The following is a 23,018-nucleotide window of genomic DNA, read 5'->3' as shown; positions in this document are numbered from 1 at the left end:
ACCCTGTTATTTACTTGTTTAGTTTATTTTTGGCTTTTGTTTTCGTCTTACCTCTTCTTGGAAACATTCTTCGCCAGACTTGATCCCTGTCATTGTTGTCAACTCCTCCCTTCGTCTCAAGTACTCCGCCGTACACAGCAAGCCACTGGACAAACTGGTAACAGCAGGAAAGCTGTCCATGCGGAGGTAAGCGATCAGCTGGTAGCACAAAAACCAACGGTTTCAAATCGTCCTGGGGTGTTCGTTTGAAAGACAAAATGCAGCCATACGTACCGCTGGCTACATAATTTGCAATCTCCAGAAATGTATACAGGGCTACATTTTCAGGATGAGCCCATGTTGGACAGAAACATCAACAGCTGAATGGAGCATACACTAACCTGTGCATTATACAGTCACAAGATGGCGCCAAAATCAAAAGACACACAAATATGTATGTGAATATATTCACCAATGGGCGAAACGATTCACACAGATGAACCTAGGTTATTAGTTTAATCGGTTGACATTTGGGAATAACACACCTTGGAATGTCATGATTGACCAATCCAAATCAAGTATTCAGAGAGCCATGTAATAATAAGCATTATTAACAACACAGCACACTCTGTTTAATAGCGCTGTTCACCTGCAGAGCTGAGTGAGAGCTTGACGTCTGTGTTAAGAGTGGCTCTCTGTGTGTGGAGTTTAATCTGGCAGCCAATGACACTCCAAGGGATCACCACTTGTTCCCTGGAGGCGAGCGTACAGTCAGCCGTCTCCAGGGCAGGTACAGGTGCATGCTATCTCACGTTTCCCGGGCGACAATCTGGATCCTTCTGCGCTCGCTCTGCAGCGGGTGACTCTCGGCAGACTTTTATTAACGCCTTTGAGCTGTGTAGTTCAGACATGCTTGGCAGGGCAGAGGTTATGTGGTTTAAATAATCATAGCTGGTGTACGAAAGAACATTCAAGGATGCGATGAGACTTTCGAGAGTGCGTATTAAACCTTCCACATGAAAAAATACTACCATACTATAGAGTATTTTTGAACAATACTATAGTAAAGTATGCATTATGCTGCATATAGTAAGATATTTACAACTCTCTGCTAATGAATGCTGTATTAACTATAGTAAACTAATAAATACTGTTGTATATTTTAGTTTTTACTACAGTAAACTGGTGTTTTGTAGTATAATATACCCTAAAGTTGTAGAAAACTAGTGTTCTGTAATTTATGTTACTATAATATTTAGAACTCTTTGTTGATGAATGCTACAGCATACACAACTACTGATCTCATGAACTGTAATAAACACTGTAGTAAACTTTGGTTTTACTACAGTAAAATGGTGTATTGTATTGTGTTAAGAATATACTCTATAGACCATTTCAATGCGGTGATGTCATTGGCCTGTGAACATTTCCTGTTTGTCGTCAAACTATTTTATAAGTTCAACAAGAGGGGATTCAATCATCCACATGAAAAAAATACTACAGTACTATAGAGTATTTTTGAACAATACTATAGTAAAGTATGCATTATGCTGCATATAGTAAGATATTTATAACTCTCTGTTAATAAATGCTGTATTAACTATAGTAAACTAATAAATACTGTTGTATACTTTAGTTTTTACTACAGTAAACTGGTGTAATGTATTGTGGTAATAATATACCCTATAGACCATTTCAATGCGGTGATGTCATCAAGTTGTAGAAAACTACAGTGTTCTGTAATTTGTTTGTTACTATAATATTTAGAACTCTTTGTTGATGAATGCTACAGCATACACAACTACCGATCTCATGAACTGTAATAAACACTGTAGTAAATTTTAGTTTTTACTACAGTAAACTGGTGTTTCGTAGTATAATATACCCTAAAGTTGTAGAAAACTACAGTGTTCGGTAATTTGTTTGTTACTATAATATTTAGAACTCTTTGTTGATGAATGCTACAGCATACACAACTACTGATCTCATGAACTGTAATAAACACTGTAGTAAACTTTGGTTTTACTACAGTAAACTGGTGTATTGTATTGTGGTAAGAATATACTCTATAGACCATTTCAATGCGGTGATGTCATTGGCCTGTGAACATTTCCTGTTTGTCGTCAAACTATTTAATAAGTTCAACAAGAGGGGATTCAATCATCCACATGAAAAAATACTATAGTACTGTAGAGTATTTTTGAACAATACTATAGTAAAGTATGCATTATGCTGCATATAGTAAGATATTTACAACTCTCTGTTAATGAATGCTGTATTAACTATAGTAAACTAATAAATACTGTTGTATACTTTAGTTTTTACTACAGTAAACTGGTGTTTTGTTGCATAATATACCCTAAAGTTGTAGAAAACTACAGTGTTCGGTAATTTGTTTGTTACTATAATATTTAGAACTCTTTGTCGATGAATGCTACAGCAGACACAACTACTGATCTCATAAACTGTAATAAACACTGTAGTAAACTTTGGTTTTACTACAGTAAACTGGTGTAATGTATTGTATTGTGGTAAGAATATACTCTATAGACCATTTCAATGCGGTGATGTCATTGGCCTGTGAACATTTCCTGTTTGTCGTCAAACTATTTTATAAGTTCAACAAAAGGCGATTCAATCATCCACATGAAAAAATACTATAGTACTATAGAGAATTTTTGAACAATACTATAGTAAAGTATGCATTATGCTGCATATAGTAAGATATTTACAACTCTCTGTTAATGAATGCTGTATTAACTATAGTAAACTAATAAATACTGTTGTATACTTTAGTTTTTACTACAGTAAACTGGTGTTTTGTTGCATAATATACCCAAAAGTTGTAGAAAACTAGTGTTCGGTAATTTGTTTGTTACTATAATATTTAGAACTCTTTGTTGATGAATGCTACAGCAGACACAACTACTGATCTCATGAACTGTAATAAACACTGTAGTAAATTTTAGTTTTACTACAGTAAACTGGTGTTTCGTAGTATAATATACCCTAAAGTTGTAGAAATCTACAGTGTTCGGTAATTAATGCTACTATAATATTTAGAACTCTTTGTTGATGAATGCTACAGCAGACACAACTAGTGAACTCATGAACTGTAATAAACACTGTAGTAAACTTTGGTTTTACTACAGTAAACTGGTGTAATGTATTGTGGTAAGAATATACTCTATAGACCATTTCAATGCGGTGATGTCATTGGCCTGTGAAGATTTCCTGTTTGTCGTCAAACTATTTTATAAGTTCAATAAGAGGCGATTCAATCATCCACATGAAAAAAATACTATAGTACAATAGAGTATTTTGAACAATACTATAGTAAAGTATGCATTATGCTGCATATAGTAAGATATTTACAACTCTCTGTTAATAAATGCTGTATTAACTATAGTAAACTAATAAATACTGTTGTATACTTTAGTTTTTACTACAGTAAACTGGTGTTTTGTAGTATAATATACCCTAAAGTTGTAGAAAACTACAGTTATCGGTAATTTGTTTGTTACTATAATATTTAGAACTCTTTGTTGACGAATGCTACAGCAGACACAACTACTGATCTCATGAACTGTAATAAACACTGTATTAAATTTTAGTTTTACTACAGTAAATTGGTGTAATGTATTGTGGTAAGAATATACTCTATAGACCAGTTGGTCTCAAACTTTTTTCATCAAGTACCACCTCAGAAAAAAATAGTCTCTCCAAGTACCACCAAAATGAACAATATTGAAATACAGTAGCGTAGTAGGCTCAGTAAAGCAGCTACAACCCTGCACAGTTAAAAAAACGTGGCAGATTACCTCAGAAATATAGGCTATATGCCATATGGCATATATATACATCATTTTTAATAAATTTTGAAATATGTGTAGCATGTACATGACATATTTCATTCCTCCACGTACCACTAGAAGGAAGCCTGTGTACCACTAGTTGTACACGTACCACGGTTTGAGAACCACTGCTATAGACTATTTCAATGCGGTGATGTCATTGGCCTGTGAACATTTCCTGTTTGTCCTCAAACTATTTAATAAGTTCAACAAGAGGCGATTCAATCATCCACACGAAAAAAATACTATAGTACTGTAGAGTATTTTTGAACAATACTATAGTAAAGTATGCATTATGCTGCATATAGTAAGATATTTACAACTCTCTGTTAATGAATGCTGTATTAACTATAGTAAACTAATAAATACTGTAGTACACTTTAGTTTTTACTACAGTAAACTGGTGTTTTGTAGTATAATATACCCTAAAGTTGTAGAAAACTAGTGTTCGGTAATTTATGCTACTATAATATTTAGAACTCTTTGTAGAGGAATTTAGTTTCTGACTTTCAGCTCGTTATGTTGCTTGATGTTGCAAACTGACTATTTTATTGTTGTATTATTCTGCTGTTTATGTGTAGTCATGAACACACGTGTTTGTAGAGCAACTAGTTTGACTGTTTTCTGACGTTTATTATACCTAGACCTCATAGGCAACCAGAACAAGGGCACTTCCACACAGTAGAATAAGATCAATACTCGAGTGTATATTCTGTATTTTCTGGCATCAAATAAACTAAGCGTGAAGCATGTGGCACAGTTGGCACAAAGCCAGTCTATCACAAGAGCCCTCGACCCACTGAAGTACTGCTGATAGCCACATGCTGCGTCATGTCATGGTATTTAAGACTTCTATTTTTAATTGAACTCTATCACAAGATACCTACACGTTAACCTTTAAAGTGGGTTCGTACAATGCATAATATTTCAGAGAGAGCGAGAGAAAGGCACAGGTTCCTCTGAAAGTGCATTAATACACAAACTCTGCCTGAAGCACTTATGATCGAGCTGCAGTCTTTATCTGTCTCGGTATGCAATAGACATCATTGCAAACACATTTTTAAATTATTTAATACAGGTTGTCTTCACATTCTGTCACTTGGTTCTCTTTTTACCAAAGTTATACGTTTAAAATAAAATTAAATAAAAAAAACCTGCAATGTTTTTAAAGGATTACCTCTCTTCCATGAATGAAAATTTCCAGATACATACGAGGTGCATTCGAGATACATAACTTCATCCTAAATTTTTTTATGAAACGTAAAAAACATTACTCAGTGTATGTGTTTTTGCATGTTTCAGATGACTAATACCCTAGAGGGCGCTGTCTACATTTTCTGAATCTGAAATATGTCACTTGGGGTATGTTTTGTTGTACATTTCAGACATACGTCCTTCTTGTACATGTCCAGGAGAAGGTGGAGCTTGTAATACAGATCACCCAACCAATAGTGTTTTCAGATCCGGCATGAGTTAAAAAGTGCACTGCAAACTGTCACGGTCACGCAATGAAGACAAGGATGGTTATTTCTTAGGCCCCGTTTACACTAGTGCGTTTTAGTTTTAAAAAGTTCAAAAACGATCTGCGCCCACACTAGCGTTTCAGAACTTATCTCCGTCCACACTACGCCACCAAAAACGTTTATCATGTAACCATTCGCGCACTCTGGGCATGTGCGTTCTAGTATAAACAGGAAGCATGTGTCTCACTCGGCATTTGGTTATTGTCAGTCAACAAACGCCGGTTGAACAATGAATGCGATGGCAAAGAAAGCAAGAGAGGTATTTTTGTGGACAGACGACGAGGTCGAGTTGTTACTAAACGTAACAAATGAATAACTGCACAATGGCGCCAAAAACAGACAATAGTGCAAACAACGCTCCAATTTCTGTGTCCATGTTGTTGTTTACAGTACTGTCCTCCGGTAGCGTTAAAGCCATGTGCTATAGTCATGTGATAGGGGCTTGACGAATAAGGGAAGGATACGCAATGACACAAAAGCCCCAATAAGGTAGCGAATTTCCCCGCCTCTGTTTTCAGATGTCTCCGTTTTTTCCTCATCCACATTGAGATGGAGCAGCAGCGTTTCAGAATGAAAACGGCCTCTTCAGCGTTTTCGAAACGCTCCGTTTCCGGTCCTCAAGAACTCCGGCGTAGTGTGGACGGATGGCGTAATCGTAGCAAAACTTATGCGTTTCAAAACGGAAACGCATTAGTGTAAACGGGGCCTTAGTCAGTTCATTCAAAACAGGTAAGGAGAAACAGGTAAGTGATATTGTAGAGAGAGTGAGTGGTCTTTTAATAAGTTCATAAGGTAAACAAAGGATCTTTCATCAACCACCAGAGTATAATAGTCACTTCCTTTATTCACAGCTCTTGCATCCACAGGAGAGAAGAAACATCCTCAGAAAGGCTGCAGATTTGCACGTGCACCTCAGGGCTTGCACGCTCGGACTTGCACGCTCAGGCAGCCACACTTCCCCGGAAAGTGACGTCATTTACAATCGCAACCTGTGGCCACTTGTATGAAAGTCCTTCGGTAATTTAACTTAAGGGTGTCCCTGAGGCGGAAAAATCTCTGAGGTAACATATTTCATTAAGATCGTTGCAACAAACTTCTTATCTGTCAGCCTTAATCAAGTGCCATTTTTTCTAAGCGTTTCACTGTGGTTTCTGGCAACATACGGCGACGGGTACCACAGTTGCTATAGTTACGTAAACAGATCGTAACGAACCACGAATGCTTGCCTTACTACAGCTCTGCAGTAATGTTACACATCATCTGTGCCGCTTTCTTTCCGTTAAGCGAGTCGAGACGTTCCTTTATGGAGTGTATCTTTGGAGGACCTATAAAACTAGGATGGCATTTATGTTTACAATATCAATTGTAGCAAAGCAATCCCCGCCAGGATTGTCAACAAGGTATATTTCAGTCCGTTTTGTGTGCTCTGGTGCATAAATGCATCTTTTTTCCCATAATCCTTGCATCATTAGCCACTAATTTAATTAAAACACACACAGATTGTAAATCAATCCAGTAAATACAGCAGTTTCAAATGTTAACAAAAGGAAATAAACGTAGAGTCTCAGATGTTGAGTGGTGCCGAGTCAGACGGCGGCAGCTCGTGAAGAAGTGAAGACTGATGCTGACTTTGAGCTTGAGGAAAGAGAACATCGCCATCAATCTGTCCACTTACTGTTGTTGTGTCTGAGATATGGATTCGCTGGCAGATTTGGAGCAAGGCTTTCCATACTAAGGCTCGGATTTAGAATCTGCCGAGCTTCCAACTGCATTCATAGGCTGTAACCTTCTGAGAAAACATCCTAAAGCGAACGATTTTCATGCTAATAGCGCTCCTCATGTGAAGTGCACTCCAGTCCAATGGATTTCAAGTGTTTGTTGTTAAGCTAATGATGCAACACTGTAATAAACACGCAGCACTGGGAACGTATTTAGCAATTAGTTGCATTCTGGGATCGACTGCACTTAGAAATAAATATCACGTCTTTTTCAAGGAAACAGCTGCTTTAAAACTTCACATGTTCAACAACCCAAATAGTATTATATGTGTCAACAATAAAAATGAAAAAAATAAATACATTTACGAACACGGGTTGGCGGTGTCGAAACGCAACGTGATGACCACAGGACCACAATGGCAGTATCACTTTAACCACAGCATTGCTTTCTATTAGGGTTGGGCATCTAAGCTATAATGCCGATCCGATACGCATCTCGATACAAAGAATACGATCCGATATATTAGCGATACATTTGTGACATATTGCGATGCAACACGATACGATTCACACCCATATCACGATACGATGCGATATTTCAGCACTAACTAATTAGATCAAGTTTATGAGATGATGTGAAAGAGGATGCTGTGCCATTGAATGAGTTTGATTATTTATAAACCAAGCAAAACCAAGACTTTTTTTTACAAACTGGCTCTTCTCTCAGAGCCAGAGTGTCAGTTTACAGTAGAGGGCCATTTTAGAACATATAGCACATATTATTTAAGTATTTTCAAGATAAACAGAATGTATAAGTGCAATATATATTAAATTATATATATTTGCACTCTTTCAACATAAATAAAATTAGCATTGCACAACAAGAATTGTGATTTAACTTTTCAACTATGAAAACAAGTTTTACAAAGATATATTTTGCCACCGATTATTCAAAACTTAAGGTGGTGAACTAGCAGTGTTATGCTGCTTTCAAACATCACTGTCACTGTAAACAACAGGCTAATAAAAATATAACAAACCAGCAATCTTCTTGCTGTGAGGTGGTCAAACTACCCATTGTGCCACCGTGACACCCAATTATTTTTATCATTATTATTATTAATATTATTATTATTATTATAATTAAATAAAAATTAACAGGAGGAGGTTTTTAAAACCTTCGTTCTCCGTGACACTAGGCTGAATATCTTTGCAGATGAACAATGCAATAGCATTTAGTTATTGGCGTAGAGCGAGCAGAACTGTTGCGCATGAAAAAAAAAACTTGCAATGCTTTTCTCACCACTTTTGGAACTGGTTGAAGCAGTGCGAAAGCCGGGGATGCAGAAACACTGGAAGATGCTTCCACAACAACACCGAGGCGCCGCTTCAAGTGAGATATCAGATTAGTCGTACTGCCCGCGTGTTTTACAGATGTGCGGCACATTTTGCAAATTGCATCTGTCCTGTCATGTCGTCCATCCTTAAATCCATAATGTTGCTTTCCATACTTTAGATTTTAAACTCAGTGGGGAATATGTTTGTTTTGCTTCTCGCGCTTTCTGAGGGCGCACCACTAGTTTCATCCGCACACCTGATACACTGAGTTGTAGTGTGTGCACATCCGCAAATCCGTTGCTAAGGCTTACTTTATGTAGGTCGATTAAATTATGCGCCAAAACAGGTTGACAACACTTGTTAATAAATAAAAAATACATTCTATATTAAAAATATAAGCTGTATCTCGGAAAAAATCGATGCATCTCGCAAAAACCGATGCATCTCGATTTGCTTCCAAAATTTCATTCATCCTCTGCTGCTCAACCGATGCACTCGCATCGTGCACGCGCATGACCGCGTATCGATACATATCGGTTAATCTTCCCATCCCTACTTTCTATTGATGGTTTAATCTTTTTCTCCCCTTTTTAGATTTCTGATCAAGTTATGTTAGATTTATTAATGTAGTGAATCGTCTGATTTTTATTGAGCAGGTGTAATACTCATTAATATTAATTATTCAAATTCTTGTTTTCACTAAGTTCCCATTGTTTGGGGTCAAACGATATTTACATCATTAACCTGCAGGCTGCATTCTGCTCATGGGGCTGCGAGAAAATAAATAAGAAGAGCGGAGCTGCGGCAAAATAATGAATCAAAAGAGTGAGGCTATGGTCAAATAAATAAACAAATAAAAAAAGTGCGACTGCTGAGAGTGCAAGCGGCTAGGGACACCCATCCTCATGCCAAAAAACGGACCGGCCCACAGGGAATTCTCCCGGTCCTCCCAATTAGCCAATCTAGGCTTGATCATAGGTGCCCTTAAAGTGTATGTAAATTATAATTAAGTCATATAATTTAATGTAATACAATTACTGCAGCTTAGAGTTTTAACAAAGTCAAAAACGTGTCAGCGTTTTTATGCAGGACTGAATTTTACACCGTATACTTTTTTCATCTTTTCATTTTTTAATCTGCTTTTCTTTGGACATTATAAATGTTATCAGGGGGCAGGTCCAGGAAAAGAAAGTCTATTTCATGCCTCATTATGCGGATTCATAAGCGGCTGATAAACACTGAGCATTACTTTTTCATAAAAGCGAAAAACTCAGCAAATAATCATAGAGAGGAAGAGCTCTGTGTCTCAGCTCTGAAGCACACACACACACACTTGTACAGCTATCTTTATTTAACTTCCCATATACATCTACCATATATTCTGTCCTCCTCGCCTAACTCTACCCCTAAACCCAACCCTCACAGGAAACATTTTCCTTCGGCTTGTCTCTATTTCAGATATCGCCACAGCAGAATGAATCACCAACTATTCCAGCATATGTTTTATGCAGCGGATGCCCTTCCAGCCACAGCCCAGTACTGGAAAACACCCATACACATACACTACAGCCAATTTAGTTTATTCAGTTCACCTATAGCGCATGTGTTTGGACTGTGGGAAACTGGAGCACCTGAATGAAACCCACAAGAACATGGGGAGAAACGCCAACTGACCCAGCCGGGACTCGAATCAGAGACTTCCTTGCTGTGAGGTGGCAGTGCTAAACACTGAGCCACCATGCCGCCCTCACAGGAGACAATCTACATTTTTTATTTTCAAAATGACTTCATTCTGTGTGATTTATGAGCTAGTCTCCTTATCGGGACCATACAAATGTCCCCACAAGGTCAGATTTTCCTGGTATTGCTATAATTAATATAAAATTCCTTAAAATAATTAAGTTCGCATTGCAATTTTTTTTTTAATGTCAAAGCAGAGCTTGTTCTGAAAGTCACAGAAAGACAGAAGACTTCAATCTAATTTAATTCACGTTTATTTGCATAGCGCTTTTACAATGTAGATTGTGTCAAAGCAGCTTCACATAGAAGACTATAGTAGATTGAAACAGTTTTCAGTGTTTAAGTTTATATATAAAAAAGATGCAAAAACCTGTGTGGAGCACATTCATGCATTATACCGTCATGCAATTTGTGTATGCTTTGCTAAAAAGATCGTTAATCTAGTTTTATCAGGAAACTATAATATCAGGAAGGCTGCTCCAGAGTTTAGGAGCCATAAATGAGAAGGCTCGACCTCCTTTACTCGACTTTGCTGTTCTAAGTACTACCAGAAGCCCTGAGTTTTGAGATCTTAAAGATCGAGTTGGATTGTAGCGAGACAGAAGGTTAGTTAGAGACAGAAGGTTGGTTAGATAAACAGGAGCTAGATTACTTAAAGCTTTATAGGTAAGAAGCAACATTTTAAAATCAACACGAAACGTAACAGGCAGCCAGTGTAAAGGCCTTTGCACACCAAGACGTTTTTTTGCTCGCATTTTCCATCGACGTTTAACGCCTCATGACTAAATAAAGGGCGTCAATGTGATCGTGCAACACCAACACACAAAATGCCAGGCGTAAAAGCGCCATTTTTAAAAAAAAAATGCCTCATGCTCATTTTTTCTCCACCAATCAGGTTGGCGCTTTTGTTCACGTGCACTGAGCTGCTGACGTTACAGTAAACAGCACTTGGAGGCGCTCAAGCGAAAAACTGTCAATGTGAGCGCACATTGAAGAAGATGCCAGAGATGATATGAACGTGGAGCTGCTTATTGCTCTGGTGAACAATAATAATTTCTTCATCGCTAGAGCTGGAGCTGCTGCTTGATCCATCCATAACAACAAGCATAACAACTTTCTGTCTTCTTCTGTGTTACAAGCGGGTGTCAGGAGCTTAAAGTTGTGTAGTGCCATCTAAAGTCAAGGAGTGATTTTGCGTGCTCTTTTGCTCGACGCCAGTGAAAATCGATTGGGTTTGAACCCGGAAAAAAGTCTTGAAAATGTTGAGGATAAACACAAATGAAAAGCGTCCTGGTGTGTATGAGGCTTTAGGAAGATACAATTGGAGTGATATGATCACATTATCAAGACCTGGTAAGAACTCTGGCAGTTGCATTTTGTTCTAGCTGAAGCTTAATAGAGGATGCTGGGCAGCCAGCGAACAGAGCATTGCGGTAATCCAGCCTAGAAGTCATAAAAGCATGCACTATCTTTTCTGCATCTGAGATGGACAGCTTACTTCGTAACTTAGCAATATTTCTCAGATGAAAGACTGCAGTTTTTGTGACATGGGATAAATAATTTTCAAAAGTTAAATTGCTGTCTAATATGACATCCAGATATTTTATAGTAGAGCAATGAAAAGCCATTGGTTAAATTAAACTAAAGCCATTGGTCGAATTAAACAAACACTTCTAAGAAAACACTCCAAACATTCATTATTAATGTGCAATTCTACACAGTACCCTTTTATAAAGATGAAAAACATTAATAAGAACATATAGAAAACTGATCATCTATGGATTTTTTATAGTGTAGTGTGCACACTTGTCACAGAAAACATCTACTTCTTCATACATTTCCTGTGCCGTGTAAATAAAAAACCAACAACAGCAGCCAGGCTTTCTTTCAAGTTCTCTGTTGTCATGTTGTCATCAATTAGTGCTCTTTAGTGTGGGAATGTGTTCAGGATCAGTCAGGGGAGAAGAATGGTTATAATTGACTATAATTAAATATATCTAGTCTGTTATTAGTAGGGTATGAGCACCAACCGGAGATGACAAGCAGATCTTTATGCGCACTCAAACTTGGGTGTAATTTTGGCCGGCCATGGGGTAATATTTCAGGTGTTTGATGTCAATGTTTCAATAAAGGCTCTTTTAAAATGAATGACTTGAGCTTAGTCTCTATTTTAGTCACCACAGCGGAATGAACTGCCACCTATTCTAGCATATAATTTGAAAAGTGGATGCCCTTTCCAGCTGCAACCCTAAACACCGATACACTCTCACATTCACACACACTCGGCCAATTTAGTTTAGTTCACCTATAGCGCATGTCTTTGGACTGTGGGGGACACCGGAGCATCCGGAGGAAACCCACGCCAACATGGGGAGAACATGCAAACTCCACACAGAAATGCCAACTGACCCTGCAGAGACTCGAACCAGTGACCTTCTTGCTGTGAGGCAACTAACCACTGAGCGACCGTCCCACCCCTGCATCATCTTAAAGTGTGTAAATCTGACTGCTTATGATTGCATTGCAGGGCACATTACCTGCAAACAGTGTTAATTGTGTGCCTGTTCATAATCAATAACTACCGAGCGTAATGTTTTCCTGAAGAACAAATGAGTTTGGCTCAAGAAGAAAAGAGTGCCAGTGGAGCGTCCCGACACACGTTATTAGGCATCTGATAATGAGATGTGCATCAGTGGTCCATGAGAGAGAGAGAGAGTAATGATCACAGACGCTGTCTCACACACTCTTATATTACCTACACTTATTAATGCAGATACAGTTGAAGTCAGAATTATTGGCCCTCCTGTGAATTTTCTTTTTTTAATATTTCCCAAATGATGTTTAACAGAGCAAGGAATTTTTCACAGTATTTCCTGTAATATTTTTTCTTTTGGAAAAAGTTTTGTTTCATTTCGGCTGGAATAAAAGCAGTTTTAATTCTTTTAAATCTATATTATGCATTAAATAAGGTCATATTTTGGTTTTGATGGTCTCCTCTTTATGATATGCATGCAGCATGAAAAAAACACTTTCAGTAGCCCCTTTCACACAGTGATACCGGTAAATTTCTGGAAAATTTCCGGAACGACTTTACCGGTATATTCAAAAAAGCGCTGTTCACACAGGCGAGGACGTTACGGAAATTTTCCGGAAAAGAGCATTCACACATCCATTCCTAAATACTGGTAAATTCTGACATCATTCACCACAAATGAGCTTTAAACGGCTGCGCTTGTATTTGTAAACATTTGACTAAATTACAAACTCTGTGGATGATCAATATTGTGAACAACTTTCGCAGGATCACTTTCGCATGTCGAGATGTTCATAATATGTGCGTGTGCAGGCGCTCACAGGCTGTTTCACAGGCACACGCAAAGCTTGAAGGTAAACAAACAACGGCTTATCATAAGCATCTCATCGATGATTATTTACACAGTTGGCATTAAGAAGAACATATAAACGTGATCTGACTAACTTCTAGCATCTAAATGTGTCTGGAAAAATATTCAAAGGCTTTTATCCTCACAAACTGCGCGGACGTAAATGTGTCTGACTGTTGTGATTGGCTAAAGCAGACGTCTCACGTCAGCACGTTCTAGACGTGCACGTGCTTATTACGGCAATCTTCCTTCTGCATTCACACAGCGCAGCATTCCGGCAAATTGCCGGTAATGTTACAACTTCTCTTTCCGGAAAATAGCCAGAACGAATTTACCGGTATTTTCAAAAAGGACCTGTTCACACATACAACCTTTCCGGAAAATTGCCGGCAATTTTCCGGAAAGGTCTGTATGTGTGAAAGGGGCTATTGTCATATAATATTCATTTAGTTTCACATAATTAACCCAGCGACTCCTATATGATTCGTTCAGCGATTCATTTGTTCCAAACCCTTCCTTAGCGCGATGCTAATCTGTGCTGATTGGTCCGTTAACCCAGTCTGTTGCGATTGGTCGACTGCGTTCAGCGCCAGACGGAGAGAAACGGCCACCACGGCTTATCAACAATGTGGTAGTCAGAGTGCAGAGTGTATGTGTGAGCCCAATGCAGGAGTGCATTAAAGCAGTGCAGTTAAACACCAGCATATTGATCTGTTCTTAACCATAAACAAAACCAACGACACACATTCAGTATTAATCCACACAGCGGCAAAAGCTGAACTATATTAAAAACCTGACCGCCGCACGTGTAAAGGAACAGCTGATGGTGGCCATAGCAATGACAAACGGCAGAGGACTGTGAGCTCACAAACACATTTATATCCGTAAACAAAGTGACATGCATCGAATTTCAATGTGGTTTTACACACAATATGAGAATATAGAGTTAACCCGATACAGTACAAGCCGCATGGACTGATTGCAAGTAACAAAACAATTAAATACATAATTTGCAAGCTAGAGAAAACAAGAAAGCAACTATTCTAATCACACTTAAGTTATGCACAGTGCCCCCTGGTCTTCAATTCCTGACTATTAACCAGTCCACCAAGTATCTTAACCCCACCCCACTCTTCAATTCGCGATCGTCTTAAGAGTTGTGGTTGCTACAAAATAAAAAAAGAGCTGCTCCTAAATTCAGTCCATATTTGAGTAAACAATGACAGAATTGTCGTTTTCGGTCCTCTAAGATGCTCTGGAAGTAAATTCCCATTCCTCATCGATCTAATGCCCAATTCAAATGGTGAACTCCAAAATGTTTCCCAGTGTAATCTTGTTAGTCTGCTTTTAAGCGGGAGCGACGCTGACACTGAAGCATGTGGATTGTAATGGAGTGTGTGCTGCGCTCCTCAGCCGGGGCTTCACTAATAACGACTTCTAGCAGAACAAATCAACAGACCTTCTCAGACATTACTTCGCACTTGCTCAACATCATGATGCACCGAGAAAATGGATATCGTCTGATTTGTGTGCGATTTCTTTGAGAAGTTATTTGGAAAAGAATGTAAATCATATGGGCGAAGCAGTGGCGCAGTAGGTAGTGCTGTTGCCTCACAGCAAGGTCGCTGGTTCGATCCTCGGCTCAGTTGGCGTTTCTGTGTGGAGTTTGCATGTTCTCCGTGAGTTTGCGTGGGTTTCCTCCGGGTGCTCCGGTTTCCCATACAGTGCAAAGACATGCGGTACAGTTGAATTGGGCTAAATTGTCCGTAGTGTATGAGTGTGTGTGTGAATGAGTGTTTGTGGATGTTTCCCAGAGATGGGTTGCAGCTGGAAGGGCATCTGCTGCATTAAAACGTGCTGGATACGTTGGCGGTTCAATCCGCTGTGGCGACCCCGGATTAAGAAAGGGTCTAAGCCGACAAGAAAATGAATGAATGAATGTAAATCATAAGTGTAAATGGTTTACTGACAATTTTACTAAATAAATAAATAAATAAATTGGTGATAAACTCTAAGGCAGTGCTAAAAAGTGCTTAATCAAATTTTTATTCAGATAATTTTGTCAATTCACAGTAAAACTGTTTCATTTTGTAGTTACTATGGTTTTACATCAAATACCATAGTAAATATGTAGTTCAATTTGTGAATAATATGGATTTTCTGAAAAAATAAAAAATAAAACTCAGTTTGATTATTTTTTTAGTATGATAATGATCAAAATCATATTTGGAGAAAGAAAACAGCTGATAAAACTCTGACAGTCATGAAATGGCCTCCACAGGGTCCAGACCTAAATATTATTGAGGCTGTGTGAGATCACCTGGACAGAAAGAGAAAGATATGACACTCTAAACCTAAAGATGAACTCATTATTTCAGAAAATGTCAACAGTATCTGGGGGCTGAGAATGCATCACTCAGCGATGCAATGTCAGACACAATGCATTCAAATGGAGCGGGTGACATCACTGTGAGGGGTAGGGTTAGGTAAGCCCATTAAAAAGCATTGGATGTAGCTCAGATTGCACTGCACCAGGTCTGCATCCAGACCCCTCTCGAAAATGTCAGGACAATTAGATCAAAACATTTCCAAGTGCCAAGGGAAGCCATATTAAACATAGACTCTTGTTTAAAGAGGAAATGTTGTGCTGCTGTTGTTGTTTTTTGTACATATTTCCTATGATTACTAATTGATTATATATAATGCAAAAGTTTTAGGATCAACAAAGCTGGTATAGTGCTTAAGACTTTCGTACAGTACAGTTTCAGATTTTCAAATAGTTACCCAACCTAACCAACCATACATCAATGACAAATGAATTTATTTCGCTTTCAGTTGTATAAAACAATTGACCCTTATGTCTGTTTTTGTGGTGCGGGGTCACAAATCTAGCTGTATTAATGTAATTAGCTATACATGAGGTCAGAGAGGATGGCAGGGAGGTTAAGTGTTTCTGTGGGCCGGTGTAATGTGTGCTAACCGAGACAGCCCACCTGAAGCTTTGCTCTAATTAAACAGTACATGTGTTGTCCAGTAACGCGAAATGTAATATTGCTCAAGTGCTGTGAAACCCGAGTGTGCGGGATAGATAGCAGATGTGTGGCGCTCAGCTGTAACTCTTACCTTCATCATGCCGCTGATGGAGCCAATTAGTGTTCTCTGGTTACGCTGTTTTCATAGGAGCTTATGGATACATACACTGAGTGAGCTGACCTTTTGCACTCAAATAGCCTACATGGGCTCAACATTTATTATTATTACACAGCTGAGTGGAATACTTGATTCTGATTGGTCAGTCGTGACATTCCAAGGTATGTTATTCCAAGAAAACAACCGCTGAATAACGCAGCTTCATCTGTTATGTTATATACATATCTGTATATGTTCACATACATATTTTGTCTCCCAAGCTGCTGCTTTGCGCCATCTTGTGATTGAATAATGTGTAGGATAGTGCATGTTCTTTACCAGTGGTCCCCAACCCCCGGGCCAGTACCAGTCCATGGATCAATTGGTTCTGGGCTTCATAAGAAATCATTATTATTTCCGTTTTATTTATTTATTTATTTTATCTGAGTCTGAATTTAGAAAAATTACTGTTTTCTCTCGGTCACTCAAGCACTAAAGTTTAACCCACAAGCAGCAAAATGAGTAAAGGCTGATTTATACTTCTGCGTTAAACGCCGGTGTATGCTACGGCGCTGACGCATAGCCATTCGCCGTGGCCGTCGCTGTCACTGATGTGCACCTCTCAAAAATTGTAACTACACGTTGCAACGACATGTAGCGTAAGCTCTGTGATTGGTCGGCTTGGTAGCGCTGACGAGTCTGGGCGGGACCGGGAGCCGCGCGAATGGTGCGCGCGATTGTTTACAAGGGTGGAGTCCCGTAAAGGAGCTCCGGATGGAAAGTTTTGTTTTGTGCTTACCTCATAGTTAAAGTTGTTGCACGTCCGCCGGTTCCTGCCACAAAATGTGCGAGTTTGAGCCACTTGTACATCCCGGAAGTGTTCAGGAAAATCAAAAAAGCAGCGAAGAAACTCGACACAGAGGAACATTTACACCTCACTGCCAACTAGCGTTTCGGAAGTGTTAATGCAGACCGACAGAGACAGCGCGCAGAAGTATAAATGCACAGCCATTGCATGCGCCGTGGGTTACGCCGGTCACCTGACGCAGAAGTATAAACCAGGCTTAAGAAACAGACGTCTTTGTAAAGTTTCTTTGCGAAGGGGAAAAGGCCCAGTGAAGGATCCACGAACTGCCAAGGAATGGATCTGCAACCAATTTGTCGACAAATCAGGTGAATCCAGCATGTCTGAGCAAGAAGATCAACTGCTGGAGATCCCAAATGACTTCCGTTCACGTATCACATCTTTTCCGCGCGCAAGTTCATTGTTCCAGTGGAAGTGCGCAGCTTACGCATGCATATTGTAAGCAAAATTATAGTAGCTGGAGCTCAGGCTCGACATTGCTGTAGTCCAGCTCTGCCCGTGTGGCTCTGCAGTGAGTACCACATGCAATTTTTCAAAATGCCACGAGTCATGTGACAAGAACCGACCAATCAGCTTCATACTTTTTAAGGAATATATATATCTCGTTGTACTAATTATCTCAGACAAACAGAGCACCCAAACACTGCAGTGCTTTTCTGATTTTCTCCATTAATAAAACTTGTATCAGAGCTGCAGCAATGTTCTGTCAGCTTGTCATCCTCTGACATAACGACTGAGGAACTCCCCTACACCCACCCCATCATGCCGTGCTTTAATGTCACGGTTTTTGACTGTTTGGCATCTTGTGGCACTCTACTCCATCAGCAGGTTTTGTTTCTGTCAGCTCAGTGTTTAATTAAAGAATTAATAAACTATTACAGCTCAGCTCAGTGTCAAATTTTTATGTTTTAATAATCGGGATAAAGTACATCCAGACTGTTCTTTTCAGCGAAACACAGCGCTTCTGTCTTATACAACAGTGCTCTGCTTTGTGTCGGGCTTTACTAACAGCCTCCTGTACTTATAACAATTATTCGACCAGAAATCAAAAAAAAACAAAAAAAAACAATAAAAGCACAATAAAATTAGTCCATACAACTTTTGCACCCTTTATGTTAATGAAGAATAGACTCAAATGGAATCCATTATTTACTAATAGTTCAATCAAATGACTTTAGCAACTGCACTCAGAGTACAACTGAGCGTAAAGCCATCAGGTTTGATTTCAGCTTCGTTTTTCTCCAAGCACTAAGAGAATGGAACTGTTCTTTAGCCCGATGCTTTAAGATCAATTAGTCTATACCTTTAAGACTTTAATTGTTTTAAACATGGCCTATCTTCCCTGTTCATTCTTCTCCACAATCCTCCATTGTGCCATTTTGATCTTCACCTTCAATTGTTCAGTGTGTGAAATGGTTTCTACATTCAAAGAGTGAAGGACAAAAAAACGTTCACTTGGAAAAGTCTAACTGAGGCAGAAACAGAGACTGGAAGAGTTTCAGAAGCAACAGTGACCCTGCTGAAAAAAACAGCCTAAACCAGCCTAGGCTGGTTGGCTTGTTTAAGTTGGTCGATCAACCTGGTTTTAGAGGGGTTTTGGCCTTTTCTTAGGTGGTCAGGCTGGAAAATGAGCCGCTAAAACCAGCTTAGGCTGATCAGGATCAAATATTTAATATGAAAAAAGTAGGCAGTTTGCTGCCAAAGCGACTCCTCACATTTTTATTTACTTTAACATAGTATTAGGGTAAAAACCTGAATAAAACAGAAAAAAAGAGAAGATAACCAACATAGTTACGTTGATTACTTCAGACTTTAGAAAATATTAATAAAAAGGAATAATATTGCGGTCATATAACATTGGTTGTGACAACAGCATTTGTATAAAATATGTGGTCGAAACCATTATAAACAACTATTTTTTATTAATTATAATATTTTTTAGGTTGTGCATTATTATTGCAGTTATTATACATGATATAATAATACTGTAATAATGATTATCAGGGCTTGACATTAACATCCACCAACGTGCCAAATGCGGGTAGATTTCAGAGGACAAGACTACTAGCCACTTTGGCTGTTTAAAAAAATTATTTTCTCGGATAATAATTCTTTAAAGCTGAGTTCGACAATAAGGATGGTCCAACATGCATGCAAAGGCGATCTTAGAATTGAGAACCAACACGACAGACAAAAATTATCGCGTTTGCGTGAGCAATAGAAAGCAGGTGAATACCGAATGAGAGGACAGTCACTCGTGCTAACAGCTGAGGCGATGCGCGCGACTGTTTAAAACATGCGCGTGCTCCCGTTTCCTTGCGTGAAGCGAGTGTCTAGAAACAGAACATGTTGTGATTGTTACTCTTTCAAATAGACCAGACAAAATGTGCTGAACATGCACCCACAGTCCTGCTGCTTTCAAGAGTTCCAGATTTGTCTTTTCATATGCAGCACCTGTTGCTGAACCGTGTGTGATCATCCTTTCATTATGTTTATTACCTGCTTTGTCTTGGTAAATTTTTCCAATTACATTGCTTTAATCGGAAGTAACTCCCAAATAAATAGATTGTATAAATAAATAGTATAGAATACAGCTATATTTAGCTTGTTTTCACACATTTAAAAATTGTGGCTAAGGAATAATTAATTGTTTATGTTTGGTGTGGTCAGAAATAAATGAGGTAAATCCTTCATTTTGAGCTCTGAAAATTGTGTGAAATAAAAACTGTGAAACCCTGACCCATTTGCTCACGATTATTGAACAAGCTGTGAAATTGTGAAAAAGTGAAATTAATGAGGAGACACGTGGGGATAACACAAAATCTAAAGCAAGTAATTTTAGCACGTCAAAGCTACATTTATGAGTAGAAAATACAAATTCCCAACAATAAAATTGTGGCAAGTGAAAATGGCAAGTGTCTAGTAATGTTTAAAAAAACTACTAGCTACACTGGCTGGTGATCAAAGAAGTTAATGTCAAGCCCTGATAATTATTAAAGAGCCCATATTATACATGAAATAGGGTCATATCTTGGTTTTAAGGGTCTCCAACAACAGTCTAATATGCATGCAAGGTCAAAAAACACTTTCATGGTCTTATAATCTGCATTTATTTTTACCTAATTATCCCAGCGACTCCAGTATGAATCGTCCAGTGATTCATTTGTTCACAAACCCCTCCTTAGCGCGAAGCTAATCTGCGCTGATTGGACCGATGACAGTCTGTTGCGATTGGTCGACTGCCTTCAGTGAGAGAGTGAAATGCCCAACAGCTAATCAGCAATATAAAAGTAATCACAGTTCATACACGCTCGATAGTGTAGGCGTGGATTTTAGCTCGCTGAGGTTTCATCTTTGGGTAGAGACTCAATAATATCCATGTGCAGTGTAACTTCAATCTATTGGCATGTTTGTGTGCGTGTGTTTGTGGGTGTGTGTGTGTGTGTCTGGGTTTCTGTGTCAGAGGGCGGGGCCGCAGGTTTTAAATCTCCCGGGTTTGCGCGTGCACATGAATAACTTGGTTTCGTTTGTACGTCATGGCGAAACACCTAATGAATCGGTATCAAGGCGACTCGTTTGAAGCACTATGAGTCGACTCTTTTATAGATGAATCAACAGTTTTAAACACTGTACACTTACAGATTTAAGCCTTAGCTGGATATTTCACTTCACTTAGAGCTGTGTTACACACTACATGGAAGGGCATTTTCAAAAACCCATAATATGGGCTCTTTATTAACTACAAAGAACATTCTGTAAAAACTAATAATATATTTAAAATCTTTTCTGTGTCAGATAAAAAAAGTAAAATTATTAATAAAAAAAAATCAGAAAAATAAAAGCATTAGTTTGAAAAGCAGAGCCCCTCAGTAAACATGTGGAAAATCGTGACAATAATGAAGCACAACATTTTCAGAGAGTCATTCAGAACTTGCTCACATACATGCACAAATGCAGACGGAGAGGAGAATAAAGCAGCCCACGGCCACATCTGATCTGATTTCATGCAGAGCTCTTGCGAAATAACCCAATGAGTGAGATTTCACTGCTGTGTCCTCAGGCTCAGTGCTCAACACACAAAACACGCTTTATTTCCCCGACAAGACCACGAGGGATAATTCAGAACAAACTCATTTTTCGGAAAATAATAAAATCACAAATAGTTGCTCGTGTAACTTATTCAGACCCTTAAAACAATTCTATCATTTACTGGATTACAGATCTGCAAGTCAAAAGTGTGAGATGTTCACGTTTCAAAGCACAGGAACACGAATGTTATTTTAATTCATCACATGGCTGTCTGGAATACTGGACTCGGATTGGTTAGTCATAAAATTCCAAGATATGTTATTTAGTGATGACAACCGCTGATAGTTGTAACACAAGATACTTCATCCAAGTGCTTCCAATCATATTGACCATCAGTGAATATGCCAATTTGGCGCCATCTTGTGGCTGAATAATATGTAGGTTAGTGTATGCTACCTCCATCTGTTTAATTTCAGTCACTTTTGCTTTAATTGAAGAATTAATAAACTAAGATGGTTCATTACAGTTTTTTATGTCTAATTTTTACTTTTTGTGGCAAGTATACATGTAATAGGCAGGATAATTTACCATTTTGTGATATCAACTTTAAATTCGGAATATAATTTGTTTAAGTCATTTAGCTTTGATTTTCTGTAAATTTTAGGCTAAAATATGTTTTGTAAAATACCTGTGTAATAGGCGAAATACTGCACATCATTTTTGTTAGCTTTTATTTTAGCTTTGATATTTAGCTTTGATTTTCTGTCAATCTTACGCCTGTTTCACACCGCAAGCGTCAGCGGCGCGTGAGCAGCGCGTGTGTTTTCAGCGTCCATGTTAACAGATTACAGCTTTCATACCGCACGCAGCAGCAGCGCGTCAGATTGAGGCGTGAGCATCGCCAAAGCAGCAGTGCATCGATAGTTTCAGCGCTGGGTCTATTTTTGACGCGCTGCTCACACTCAGTTAAAGTGACAGTGCATTGATAATGACCAAAACACATTGAATGACAGTAAAAAGTAGCAATTTCATCCAATAAATGCGTTAATAATGTCAAATGGTTTATATATAGTCATTCAAATTAACTTAAAACGATTAAAAACGGCAACAAACATTTATTTCGGCCCGAACTACAAAACCAAATGTAAAACTATTTTACTATCAGTTTTGCTTAAGTTGCACACTAGTGTTGTAGGAGAGGGGAAATAGAATATTTATGGGATTTGTAGTCCATAGCGCAGTGTATTGTGGGTAGTGTAGTTCGACTCGCATGCTGGATGATGTGAGCTCGCTGTGTTCTGTGCAGCTGAGCAGAGGAAGAAAGTTTTAATCGGCTTTGTTTTGTTCACTCGAGTTATTCCTACCGGGGGCTGTTTGCACTGTGAATCTGACAACACGAAAATAAGTTAAAGAAAGGCATGCATTGGTTACTTTTGTCCGTCTCATCCTCTACACGAGCA

The 23,018-nt window shown here is 38.6% G+C and overlaps 1 protein-coding gene across 5 annotated transcripts in view; it reads right to left on the bottom strand.

Annotated features, from left to right (window-relative positions):
* The window catches only part of ube3d (ubiquitin protein ligase E3D), a 64,971-nt gene that overhangs the window by 3,782 nt on the left and 38,171 nt on the right, over positions 1-23,018 (bottom strand). For 2 of the 5 annotated variants that reach the window (XR_012391447.1, XR_012391448.1), the window contains exon 11: positions 52-198. The gene's annotated coding sequence lies outside the window, so the exon portion shown is untranslated. Of the gene's footprint in view, positions 1-51; positions 199-12,452; positions 12,630-12,974; positions 15,856-23,018 lie in introns of those variants that run through there. The other 3 variants (XM_073924971.1, XM_073924973.1, XR_012391449.1) reach the window with 2 other exon arrangements.

This window comes from Danio rerio, chromosome 16 (genome assembly GCF_049306965.1).
Source record: "Danio rerio strain Tuebingen ecotype United States chromosome 16, GRCz12tu, whole genome shotgun sequence".
Classification (NCBI taxonomy): Eukaryota; Metazoa; Chordata; class Actinopteri; order Cypriniformes; family Danionidae; genus Danio; species Danio rerio.
This window is presented reverse-complemented; position numbering and strand designations above follow the sequence as displayed.